The sequence below is a fragment of the Palaemon carinicauda genome, chromosome 6, assembly GCF_036898095.1.
Source record: "Palaemon carinicauda isolate YSFRI2023 chromosome 6, ASM3689809v2, whole genome shotgun sequence".
Taxonomy (NCBI): domain Eukaryota; kingdom Metazoa; phylum Arthropoda; class Malacostraca; order Decapoda; family Palaemonidae; genus Palaemon; species Palaemon carinicauda.
In genome coordinates, this window is record NC_090730.1 from 7,905,047 (window position 1) to 7,918,401 (window position 13,355).

The window sequence follows — 13,355 nt, forward strand, 5'->3', positions numbered from 1 at the left end:
TTTATGTGAATAAAATAGTATGAATATAACTTCACTCCACTTTGTGCAAAATAATCGTTTTGAATATCAGTTGGACACCATGCGGCCACGTCCCTACAAATTTCACAGTAAAAGTCACTATATATTATCAATAAAATTGAAATATGACAAGATAGCACGAAGATGCAACATAAACTTTCGCATCCAATAAGACAATTAGACTATCTTCTTTAGTTTGGTTTTTGCAATCATTGAATATAATCATTCGTTAACTCAAACTGTAACAGACAACCGATGCATTTCAGACCCCCCCCCCCCAAAAAAAAAAAAATAATGGACGAACTTGACAGAACGCCTTAGCCTATAAGGAGATTATTTCGAAAACACCCTATATGGAGTTATTTCATAATATACGGCAATAACTTAATAACAACACAACCAACAAAATATAACCATTCTTCGTAGCTACACACAGTAATTTGATAATGACAATAATGGCTTAATACAATTACATGAATTTCGCTGGTCAATTTATAATAACGTGGACTCATAGTAGGGACTAAACGTTTTTTGCGTCCAAGAGGATAACCGGGCAATCAGATTTAGTAAACCACTATCTCACGACACTACAACTTTCGATTTGAACCAGTCTCCACATAGGCTTTGACAGAGCCTAATGGAAAATAAACAGCCAAAGTACCAACAGCAAACTTCCAGGAAAGGGACGGTAATGAAACCCGCAACAAATGACAGAATAATTCAAGAGGTCTTTGCTTACTACCCCAGACTCACTCTCTCTCTCTCTCTCTCTCTCTCTCTCTCTCCTCTTCTCTCTCCTCTCTCTCTCTCTCTCTCTCTCTATTCAAGAGGTCTTCTCTTACTACCCGACTCTCTCTCTCTCTCTCTCTCTCTCTCTCTCTCTCTCTCTCTCTCTCTCTCTCTCTCTCTCTTCTCTCTTAGGGTATTACCGAATCCATTATTATTGTTATTATTACTAGCTAAGCTACAACCCGGTTGGAAAAGCAAGATGCAGAGAAAGATAGCCCGGTGAGGAAAAGAAATCAAGAAATAAATAAACTACACGAGAAGTAATGAACGATTTATAATAAAATATTCTATGAACAGTAACAGCATTAAAATAGATCTTTCATATAAAAAACTACAGAGGCTTATGTCATCCTGTTCTCAACATGAAAATATTTGTTTCCAAGTTAAAACTTTTGGAGTTTCACCCATTCAACTGCTACATGGCCATAGCTGGAATAAAACTACTAAAATACTGTGTAGTATCGATCTGAAAAGGCAACCGAGATATATAAAACAATGATTAATAGGTATGGAAAGAAATAACTGAAATCAATCAATAGTTGGTGAAGACTCACACTGGAGTATTGTTACGGCTATTAGGTGATCGCCAGACAGTGGGGTTCGAGTCCCACTCAAACTCGATAGTGTTAACAACTTCATCCCTCGAGTCCAGCTCAAACCTGTTAGTTCGTTTTGTGTCTGCAACCTCACAATTCTTGGTGAGCTAAGGATAGGGGTTTTCGGGAACCCATAGATCTACCTGATGAGTCACTAGCAGCCATTGCCTGTCCCTCCCTAGTCCTAGAGGAGTCTTGAGCGCTGATCACATTGCTACCTCATTGCAAGAGGGTCGTAACTCCAAATTTGCTAGTTTTGAGTTATATGGTGTACAAGATTGCCGAATTGATTCTGCATCTTTTGGTAAAACAGAGTCGTAAATCTAGGTGAATTAGCGGCCGAGAGATGGCACTAAGAAGATTTGTAGAAACATGATCAAATTCATTGGACTTAGCAACTTTCAAATGCGTCTCTTGAAAAATCAGGAATTTGGAGTTACGACCCTCTTGCAATGAGGTAGCGACATGTGTATATATGACCAGCCTCTAAGGGCCATATCACTACCAGGGTTAAAAGAATTCTTATAACCCTGATCACTACCATCCACGAGCGGCATTTAAAACCTCTAACGTACGGTCCCTGGCTTTCACAAGCACCGCCCACGAACGGTCTAGAAAGAACCCTGCAAAAGAAGTCACAGCGTGTTGGACGTTTTCTTGCCCGACCTGGCGGCGATCTCTAGCGTGCACTTTTGCATGTGGAGGTCGATGAACTCCCTCGAGTGCTTTCGCCCATGTTTAGTACAGTGACTTTTTTTATAATACGGTTTTGCCACAGAGCAGGTGTTTGCTCCGACGACGCATTCTATGCTCGTTGATGAGAATCAGGGCATAGAGAGAGAGAGAGAGAGAGAGAGAGAGAGAGAGAGAGAGAGAGAGAGAGAGAGAGAGAGAGAGAGAGAGAGAGAGAGCTATGAATCAATGTGCACTGAGTAATTAATCGTATCTCATGGACCCGTTCGTAAAAATCTATCATTAAACAAACAACTATGTAACAATTAGGCATAATTAAAAAGAAACTATCTTGTACTAAAATCAAGCACTCAAAAATGAGAGAGAGAGAGAGAGAGAGAGAGAGAGAGAGAGAGAGAGAGAGAGAGAGAGAGAGAGAGAGAGAGAGAGAGGAAATATGCCAAATTTGGTCAGTTTCCCAAGGCTACCAAGAGGCAACCCATGGAAAGAAAATGTGATATTCTTTGGATTTCTCCGACCTTTATACGTAAGGAGAGTCGCAGACGACTTGGATACCCTCAAGGCGACGGCTTTCACGAGAGAATATCATGCCACGGCCTAGTTATGGCCTCGACATATTTTGCAATCCTTCAATTGATCAAATTTTGCAGATATCAGACAAATAAGTTTCTCGATTGAAAAAAAAAATAACGCATCTGAGATGAGCTAAAAAATCATCAGCCTATGAACCCGGAAAAAAGTACATATAGGGTTGTAGGCTACTATATACTTAGTTCTGGTCATTAAACCTTTAAATGGTCTTAAAGGAAGTTTGTTTGGTACTTTTGAATGTTAATATCAAATGCACAATTTATCAATGACAAAATCATTTTGTATATAAATCAACGCAAAAACCAAAGGGCTTACATATAAGCATTAGGCCTAAGTTCACGTTTCGCGTTTATTCCTAGGAGCATTTCAATCCAACACAACTAAATTAAGAGAGAGAGAGAGAGAGAGAGAAGAGAGAGAGAGAGAGAGATGAGAGAGAGAGAGAGAGAGAGAGAGAGAGAGAGAGAGAGAGAGAGAGAGCACTACATAAACAGATACCTCCCTATGAAAGAAGACAGCTTATGACTAAATTCCAGCAACTCCAATATCAACGCCCTTAGTTCTTTAATAGTCTAGAATATCTCCATAAACAAATAAGATTCAATCAAGAACTAAGAGACAACGACACTCACACAGCAACCAATTACTGAACCCTGACCTGTGAGGCAGCCCTGCCTGGGGTCAAACTGACCTAACGGTTAATTTTCAAAACGAGTAACAGTGCCTCATTTACCTTCCTATTAATTTTCCATGGCAAATAATAGCACTCATTTATATGACCCCTAATAAACATATCAGTAATTGACTATGAAGCAATTAATGCACACCAAATCATTAACTGTCTATGAATGTCAATCAACACAAGATATAGGTTAAGAATTCCGTTTTCTTGTTCAGGTTTCTGGGGATCGTGGAAAAAAAAAACGAAATATGATATTGTTTATGTATGTGTTTGTATATATATATATATATATATATATAATATATATATATATTATATATATATATATATATATATATATATACATACTGTATATATATATATATATATATATACTATATATATATATATATATATATATATATATATATATATATATCCCTTGAGGATGTATATTATTACATATTAAATATATCCTTGAGAATGTATAATATTAAGTTTTAAAGAGGATATATAATATTACATTTCAAAGATAAGTCCGCAACGCATGCCGTAAAAAGCCACTCAATTGCAACTTGCAAAACAGGGTTAATCCAACCCCCACACTATTAAGCACGTTTGAATGGGTTACCAATGAGATATATATTCACATAAGTTCAAATAACTTGTTTAATTCCTAATGCACGAGCCAAGTGGCTTAATAGAAGACTCGCAAAAGAAGATAAAAAATAAGTTATTTTTAATCTTATCATCCCATCTTGAATAATCCCAAGCTAAATTTTAGGTCAAATAGAAAAAAAAATATATAAAAAGTTAAGCTACAAATGACTAAACATTCTAGTTAAATTAACGCTTGATCAACAAGCTAATAGAGCTTATTCAATCTTTATTTCATTAACACAACAAATGTCTTGTCTATCATAAACTGAAATGATGGGACTAATTGTTACAAATAAAAAGTGAAATATATATGGTTGTCAACTTCATAATATATATATTCCACTAAATCACTAAATATAATGCATTTTACTTACCTCGGTTAATTACTATATTTATGCATATTACATAAATTTCTTAACGTAGTTATATATCGCAATGTATATATATATATATATATATATAATATATATATATATATATATATATATATATATATATATATATATATATATATATATATATATATATATATATTATGTGTGTGTGTGCGCGCGTGTGTGTATAGGCCTATGAGAGAGAGAGAGAGAGAGAGAGAGAGAGAGAGAGAGAGAGAGAGAGAGAGAGAGAGAGAGAGCGCATTACAAAACCATGTAATATCGACAGCTACATGTTAATCTAACTCGAGCCTTAACCAAACAAACAAGCAAAGAAGGAAGAGAGGTAAGCAAAGCCAACCTGCTGCAATGACTGGGCACTATTTTACACGACTTAATTCAACCTGTCTCCCAATCCTGTTCACGGCTTATTAAAAAGAGTCGTGGAACATTAATTAATGAAGCGAATTGCCCATGACTTAGGCCTATATGGTATATAAGGCAATAATATCCCATAGGCCTAAGCTGCATTCGAACCTAAAAACATACACGTCTCTATAAGCATGGCCCCTCACTCTACATTTATACTATAAAAATAAGGGAAACAACGAACCCTCTATAAAATACATATAAAGAAATATTGTAACATAGCCCTGTCCGCTGAAAAATAAATAAAAGCGAAGCGGTCACAACTGACAGAACAATATGTCGATAAAAAAAAAAAACAAGGTTACGGGGGAGTCTCATTTCCAAGCACAGATTTTCAGTGTCCATATTGACAGAGACACATCATCGTCAGTTCATATACCCGTGAAATAATGGTTTAAGGGATGTATAACCGCCTCAAATAATGGTTTAAGGGATGTATAACCGCCTCAAATAATGGTTTAAGGGATGTATAACCGCCTCAAATAATAGTGGGCGGCGCTTGGGGTAGACACTGATAAGGGAAAGGGGTAAGGTGGTGGGAGGTTGGTACCAGAGGCAAAAAATGGAGAGGAACCTGTTAGGGGGAGATCAAAAGGGAGGCAGTGAATTAGATGGCGAGATAATGTGAAGGATGATATGAAGATGTTTGGTGGAAGAGGATGCCTTTGATTGCATTGGAGAGGACGCATCAGGCAACCGACCCTTTAATGTAAGGATAACGATGGGAAAGGAGCAAAAAATGTTGAGGAGGGGGAATAGGATGAGGCAGTAGGAGAGGAAGGGGGGAAGAGGGTGAGAGTGAGAGGAAGGGGGAAGAGGGTGAGAGTGAGAGGAAGGGGGAAGAGGGTGAGAGGGAGGGAGGGATATTTGACACTTCCATGCCCGTTACATCTGTTTGGAAGCGCGCCAAAAATGGGCGAACAGGAGATTCCAGGCTCTAAGATGTCGTCGCATCCGTCAATCGTGAACAAAATCCCAAGATGTTAAAGAGATAGTTACGGCGACGCTCGTCTTATTTTCACACGAGGAAATGCCCCTCTGAGGCCCTGGGGATTATGTCCTGTTACTGTAGAATGCCAGGGTTGTTCCAGGGGATAAAATATTGCCATTATATCATTCTTATAATAAACTTTGTTTTGAGATTTTTATACAACAGTGTCAAGGAATAATTTTGATAGAATTTACCGATGCTGGCAATGGGATTGCCCCTTCTAAATAAGCAGATTTTTCAATATGGATTTCGAACCTTATTGCCCAAACAAACAACCATCTTTGGCAACTGTGGGTGGTTGGGTCGCTCCCATCTCTAAACCCTGGAGGCCGGTTTTCCAGTATAAACAGTATATACCAAGTCGTTAACATAATTCAAAAGACAAAATAAGAGCAAGCATCTCTTTATCTACCCTAATAAATCTACAATTAAATAAAGCTCGACTCACCCCCTCGTAACAAGTAACAAAACGAGTAATCCAACGAGTCCTCAAAAGGTCCGAGAGTGATTTACGCACACCCGAACTCACTCACATCCAACACGACACTGAGCCAGTGAGTGAACTAAACAGCTGCTTTGTTAGAGTTCCCGCCTCAACAGAGCCATCTATTGGACTCGCATCTAACCAAAAATTCAATACACTACCATCTGCTTTTGCAACGCAGTACGTTGTCGGCTGTTTTTAAAAATGCTTTATATAAGACAGTTGACCTTTTTAAGTTCCTTTATCCAAGTACTTAAAACATATTAAGTGCAGTTCCTCCTATAAATGGCAGCAGTATTAAGATTTCCAAGAATTAAATCAATATTAGCATAGTCCTGTCACAATATCCAACAGATTTTGTAGATTTGAGATCAAAACCCTCAGAAGGATATTGGGAGCTAAATGGCAGCACAGGATTAGAAATGAAACTATAAGAGAGATTACTCGAAGGCCATATGTATGGTGAGGGGTAGATGGAGATGGTTTGGGCATGCTCTTCGCATTCCCCGAGAGAGATGAGTTCATCAAACGTTTAACTGGGCTCCACAAGGCAGTGAAGGCACTAGAAAAGACTACATGGCTGAGGACTATAAAGTGTGGAGTAGATGATGAGTGGAGAGGTATTAATATAAAAGGTGAAGATAGATACGACTGGCAAAATTTTACCGAGGCCCTTCACGTTAATGGGCGTGGGAGACGATACTAATGATGATAGTTCTGATGTAAGTATTATTCGTGCACGTCGTGCAAATTTTCGAGTAAGAAGGTAGTCATCAACATATCTGTCAACTATGATGTTTGAGAATATGGGTAATATCCAGTAGGATAAAACTTGATATTTCGTCCATAAAGTAAAATACTGAGAGAGAGAGAGAGAGAGAGAGAGAGAGAGAGAGAGAGAGAGAGAGAGAGAGAGAGAGAGAGAGAGAGAGAGAGAGAGGGGGGGGGCTTCATTGATTGTATCGTATATCAATTTTAGTTTCTTGAGCCTTAATATGTCCAACCTGAGTATTCATTACCTACTGAACTTAAGTAGGCTACTTGTCCTCAATTTTGCACTGTCTTCTTTCCTAATAATCCTACATTGCATAGCGTACTTACTACATCATTATTTTTATATACATTATTTTTCTTGCTACCAGTCCAATGACACACACACACATATACATATATATATATATATATATATATATATATATATATATATATATATATATATATATATATATATATATATATATATATATATATATATATACTGTATATACATATATGTGTATATATATATATATATATATATATATATATATATATATATATATATATATATATATATGTATATATATTATATATATATATATATATATATATATATATATATATATATATATATCATCATCATCTCCTCATACGCCTATTGAAGCAAAGGGCATTGGTTAGATTTCGCCAGCCATGTCTATCTTGAGCTTTTAAATCAATGCTTCTCCATTCATCATATCCTACTTCAAGTTTCATAGTCCTCATCCATATAGGCCTGGGTCTTCAAATTCTTCTAGTGCCTTGTATTCCCAGTTGAACGTTTGGTGAACTAATCTCTCTTGGGGAGTGCGAAGAGCATGACCAAACCATCTCCATCTACCACTCATCATGATCTCATCCACACATGGCACTCGAGTAATTTCTCTTATGGTTTTAATTCTAATCCTGTCCTGCCAATTGACTCTCAATATTCTAATGAGGGCATTTATCTCGAATCTACAAAATCTGTTAGAGAGAGAGAGAGAGAGAGAGAGAGAGGAGAGAGAGAGAGAGAGAGAGAGAGAGAGAGAGAGAGAGAGAGATTAAGCAGACTTCCCGAAGAGGAGTGGGTTGGCTCCAAAGAACAAAAACTGTCAATGGCGTATTCATCCCTCTTGCGAGGAGAAATGGCGTAAAAATGGTTATTCGATTCGCATGTCAGCCCCATATATTATTATTATTATTATTATTATTATTATTATTATTATTATTATTATTATTATTATTATTATTATTAATTGCTAAGCTTCAACCCTAGTTGGAAAAGTAGGATGCTATAAGCCCAGGGGCCCCAACAGGGAAAATAGCTTAATAAGGAAAGGAAATAAGGATATAAATAGACTACAGTAACAACATTAAGAAAAATCTTTCACATATAGACAAAAATTAAAAAAGAAAGAAGAGAAATAAGATAGAATAGTGTGTCCGAGTGCACCCTCAAGCAAGAAAACTCTAACCCAAGATAGTGGAAGACCATGACACCGAGGCTATGGCACTACCCAAGACTAGAGAACAATGGTTTGATTTTGGAGTGTCCTTCTCCTGGAAGAGCTGCGCACCACAGTTAAAAGAGTCTCTTCTCGTCTTACCAAGAGCGCAGAAACATTGTTTGATAATCTCAGTCTTCTCGGGTGTATGAAGACAGGGGAGAATGTGGAATGACTATATAGGCCAGACTATTCTAATTATCTGTAGATAAAGGAAAAATTAACCGTAACCAGGAGGGATCCAATGTAGTACTGTATCTGGGCAATCAGTGATTATATATAATATATATATATATATATATATATATATATATATATATATATATATATATATATATATATATATATATATATATATATATATATATATATATATATATATAAAGTATGGAACTTGGACTATATGGTCAGGTGATGTGCTACGAAATAAGATTTAATAGAGTTTAGACCCTAGATGTTTATGGGTTGGACAGAAGAGTGAAGCCATGAAACGGGAAAGGAGACAAAATAGTGGGCTAAATTATAGCTTAGGATTGAAGGAACACTTCAGAGACCCAAATAAAAATTCCTAGAGTGTTGAAAAAAGACACTGAAAATTATTCTACATGTGATTCGAAAACCCTGGTAATACATTTCTGCAAGCCTACTCGTGGATTTTTTTTTCTTTTAAGAATCCGGAGTAACGTCGTTTAGATTTAACTCAAGATGTAGAGTACAAATAAAAAAAAAGTAAAAAAAGAATTCCAATTGAAATTACAGATTGATAGCCCTACATGTGGTATGGATAGTAGCCTAAGCATAAGCGTGAATTACACATTTATCGGTAGATATAATTTCAAAAATCCAAATAAAGGCCGAATATATTCGCTGACTATCAATACGTTTGAGGAGATTGATGTATGTGGGTAATTGCCATGACTTGCTAATGGCATTTTCAGTTGCAGAGTTGCAACAGGCTACCAAAAAAAAAAAAAAAAAAAAAAAAAAAAGCGTAGATGAGTACTCAACAACTATATGTTATTTTCATAGTATATTATACTCTAAATACTTGAGAATATATACGTCAAACAGATCTCGTGGGTCCTGTAGCGCATAGGATTTCCTTATGTGATAGAACCAGGGATCATACAGCCCTTAAAATGAATAAATAAAGTTACCACAGATTCAAATAATGTGGAGGTCTTACGAAGCGCTAATTTGTTCATATTTGAACATGTTCATGAATAACTCTTCAAACTCTACATGGATAGTGAGGTATTAAACGAAACAAGATTAGGGCAATTTCACTAATATATATGCAATTGACGATGCTAAAAAATCCAAGCTTACTGAATAAAAATTCAATTGATAATGCCCAAATTCAAGCTTAATTCAATTCTTAAACAAAAATGCAATTGATGATGCCCAAATCCCAGCTTAATTCAATTCTTTAAAAAAAATGGAATTGATGATGCATAAATCGAAGCTTAATTCAATTCTTAAACAAAAATGCAATTGATAATGCCAAAATCCAAGCTAAATTCAATTCTTAAACAAAAAATGTAATTGATTATGCCCAAATCAAAGCTTAATTATATTCTTGAACAAAAATGTAATTGATGAAGCCAAAATCCAAGCTTAATTCAATTCTTAAACAAAAATGCAATCGATGATGCTCAAATCCAAACCTAATACACTTTTAAAACAGGAACTAAGAAAAAAAATGACATTTTCATTATACGATACCTTACCTTCAATATCAATAGAGATGATTACAGAATGAAAGACTTTATTGAATTAATAATGTCAAATAGGAAGAAATTATCTACCCTCTGCGTTTTTGTAATTTTATAAATAAACAAAAAATTCGTCATTGTTTGTTTATACTCCTTTGTTTGGACTTTGAACGGACCAAATTATTAGGATTTACCATTGAATACCATAAAAATCTAACTGTTATTTGTGATTACTTTTCTACATTGCCATGCCTCTTCATGCAATGGCAATATAGTAAGGTTACCATTCTGGTTCTGTGTCCTTTTTGTACTTTTAGGTTACATTGCCCTGTAATTCACTACAAAAATACCGTGGTTTCATTGTTGTGTATTACAGGGCAATGTAACCTAGGAAAACAACTACTTTTTCTTATAGAAAAAATTACGCTCTTCGAAAATGACACTCGTTCCCGTCGCAAATTAATAGTTTCAGATATATATATATATATATATATATATATATATATATATATATATATATATATATATATATATATATATATATATATATATATATATATATATATATATATATATATATATATATATCCTCCAATAATGGGGGACCCCCCAGTGGGAACTCGGGGTTTTGGGTGGGGAAAACATACTGGGGAATCGATATATAAACGTAAAAAAAGCCTTTTCTTCTCTATACATTACCTTCTTGAAATTATAATAACCAGAGGAAAATACAAAACAGTATATCTGGATAAACTTTGGAGGCGCCGTTACAAAGATTGTGTCATGGAAAAATACAGTAATTCAGTAACCAGTGCTGTTCACGTCCGATGTATATCAAATGTTATTTTGTGACCTGTCATACTACTAGGCTAGGTTAGGTGGGTTTGTTAGGTTCTGTGCCCTTTTTGTATTTTAGGTTACATTGCCCTGTAATTCACTATAAAAATACCGATATTCTACAAGAATTGATTTTTTGAGTAATGCAGTAAGGAGTGTTCGCTTGTGCCACATGAAAAAAGTTACTCCAACTTTCTGACAGCTTTAAAGGTAAGAATTTTAGGTCTTATTAAAATTTGATGCAAATTTATTAACTTCTCTCTTACAGAATAATATTTGCTTAAAATTGCTAGCCAAGTAGACTATGTAAACCTACATCACCTCTCATGAGTTCAACTGAACATGTAAATTTTCGGATAAACGAAACCTCCCCATACTTAACCTAACCTAACCTAATCTAGTAAGTTATATCCAAGGACTTTTCAATATAAGCATGCTCTTCTAATTGGTGTTATGGGGCCTTGGCATCCAATCGCTCCCTCCTTATTCAATTTATGTCATAACTAATTCTCATCATATTCGTGATATGGAAAAGGGTAAAGTGATACAAAATTTTCTGTTAACATATGACACTTAGACTTACCAAAATTGTATTTTGGTGTAAAAAAAGGACCAGTGTTTGCTATTTTGGCATTTTTCACTGTATTACTAATGGGGGTGGAGGTATAGTAACTTAAATATCAATTGGCTCAAATGTGAACACCATTTAGATTGTTAAGTACGTTGTTAGGCCTACTTTTGAGATAATGATTGTGGGTTACAGCTCAGGTGTTGCTTTCATTCACTTTCAGCAGCTTTCTGTTTTTTGTGCAACGTAATTATTAACTGCCATTTTATTTAACCAATTATCAAAAAATTTATGCATATGTGCTCAGGAGTTTTACAGGAACAATTTTATTTTCCATCTGGCCTTAGTTCCATCATGACTATAGTCAAAAGAAAACGGGTAATTTAATCTACATCAAAATTTAGTGTAATTTCATTTACAGTTAAACCTCTCGATATGAAAGAATCTGCTTACAAAATTTTCACTCCGCGAAACAAGATGCGAAGAATTTTACGACTGGTATCAAGAAAAATGTTTCGAACTACGAAATGAGGTATGGTGCGAGAGCCCGACCGTGTCCGAGACTGATTTTAAAATTTGCTTGCCGCCAGCTCGTAAACTTGCCACCATTCTCCCGCGCTCCCATTGGTTATCTCCCTACTCGGATGCTAGTTACCACCATGAGATCCTCCTCTCCTATTGGTCAGTATGTACTGTACTGTATCCCATCATGCATCTACGCATTGGCGTTCCTATGTTTTTTCGTTTCAGCAGCAGTATCGTACGCATTGACTTAGCGTTTGTGATTTCGCTTTCGTAACATTTTTACAGTACTGTATCGTGTGTAATATTACATTGCATCATTAGCCATGGGTCTCAAGAAAGTCGCTGATGTCAAAGGAAAGAAGAGGGTGATGCTTTCCATGGAGATGAAGTTGGAAATAATCAAGAAATATGAGGCTGGCACACGGTTAAGTGTGCTCGCGAAGGAATATGGTAGGAACGATCCTGAAGCAGAAGGAAGCTATCAAAGCAGTAACACCTTCTAAAGGCGTTACTGTTTTCTCCAGCAAGAGGAGCCACATTCACGATGAGATGTAGAGTCTGCTGCTTGTCTGGATAAAGGACAAGGAAATGGCTGGAGACACTATCACTAAAGCAATAATCTGCCAGAAAACCAGTGCCATTTTTGGTGATCTCGTGCATGCTCAGACTGAAGCCGACACAGGAGAAGGAACATCGAAGCAGGAAACCCCAGAGTTCAAGGCTTCTCATGGGTGGTTTGAAAAAGTTAAGAGACGCTCAGGCATTCATTCGGTGGTGCGTCATGGGGAGGCTGCAAGCTTGCACACAAAAGCAGCCGAAGCCTTTGTTAAGACATTCGACAAGTTGACTGTCTGGGAAGGCTACAGTCCCCAGCAAATCTTCAATTGTTACGAGAATGGGCTTTTTTGGAAAAAAATGCTTCGTCGAACGTACATCATGGCAGAAGAAAAGAGGCTTCATGGGCATACTGTAATCCTATGAAGGAGAGGCTTACCCTTGCACTCTGTGCAAATGCCAGAGGGGAATTGCAAGGTGAAACCCCTGCTGGTGTATCACTCCAATAATCCTCAAGCCTTCAAGACCCACAAAATCACTAAGGAAAATCTAAACGTGTTATGGAGTGGTAATGGAAAAGCCTG

General features: G+C 36.2%; 1 protein-coding gene across 1 annotated transcript in view; it reads right to left on the reverse strand.

The window, feature by feature from the left end:
- The window catches only part of LOC137642411 (uncharacterized), a 620,767-nt gene extending 614,464 nt beyond the window's left edge, over positions 1 to 6,303 (reverse strand). The window contains 1 exon segment of the mRNA XM_068374954.1: positions 6,251 to 6,303. The gene's annotated coding sequence lies outside the window, so the exon portion shown is untranslated.
- Between the last annotated feature and the right edge of the window lie 7,052 nt (positions 6,304 to 13,355).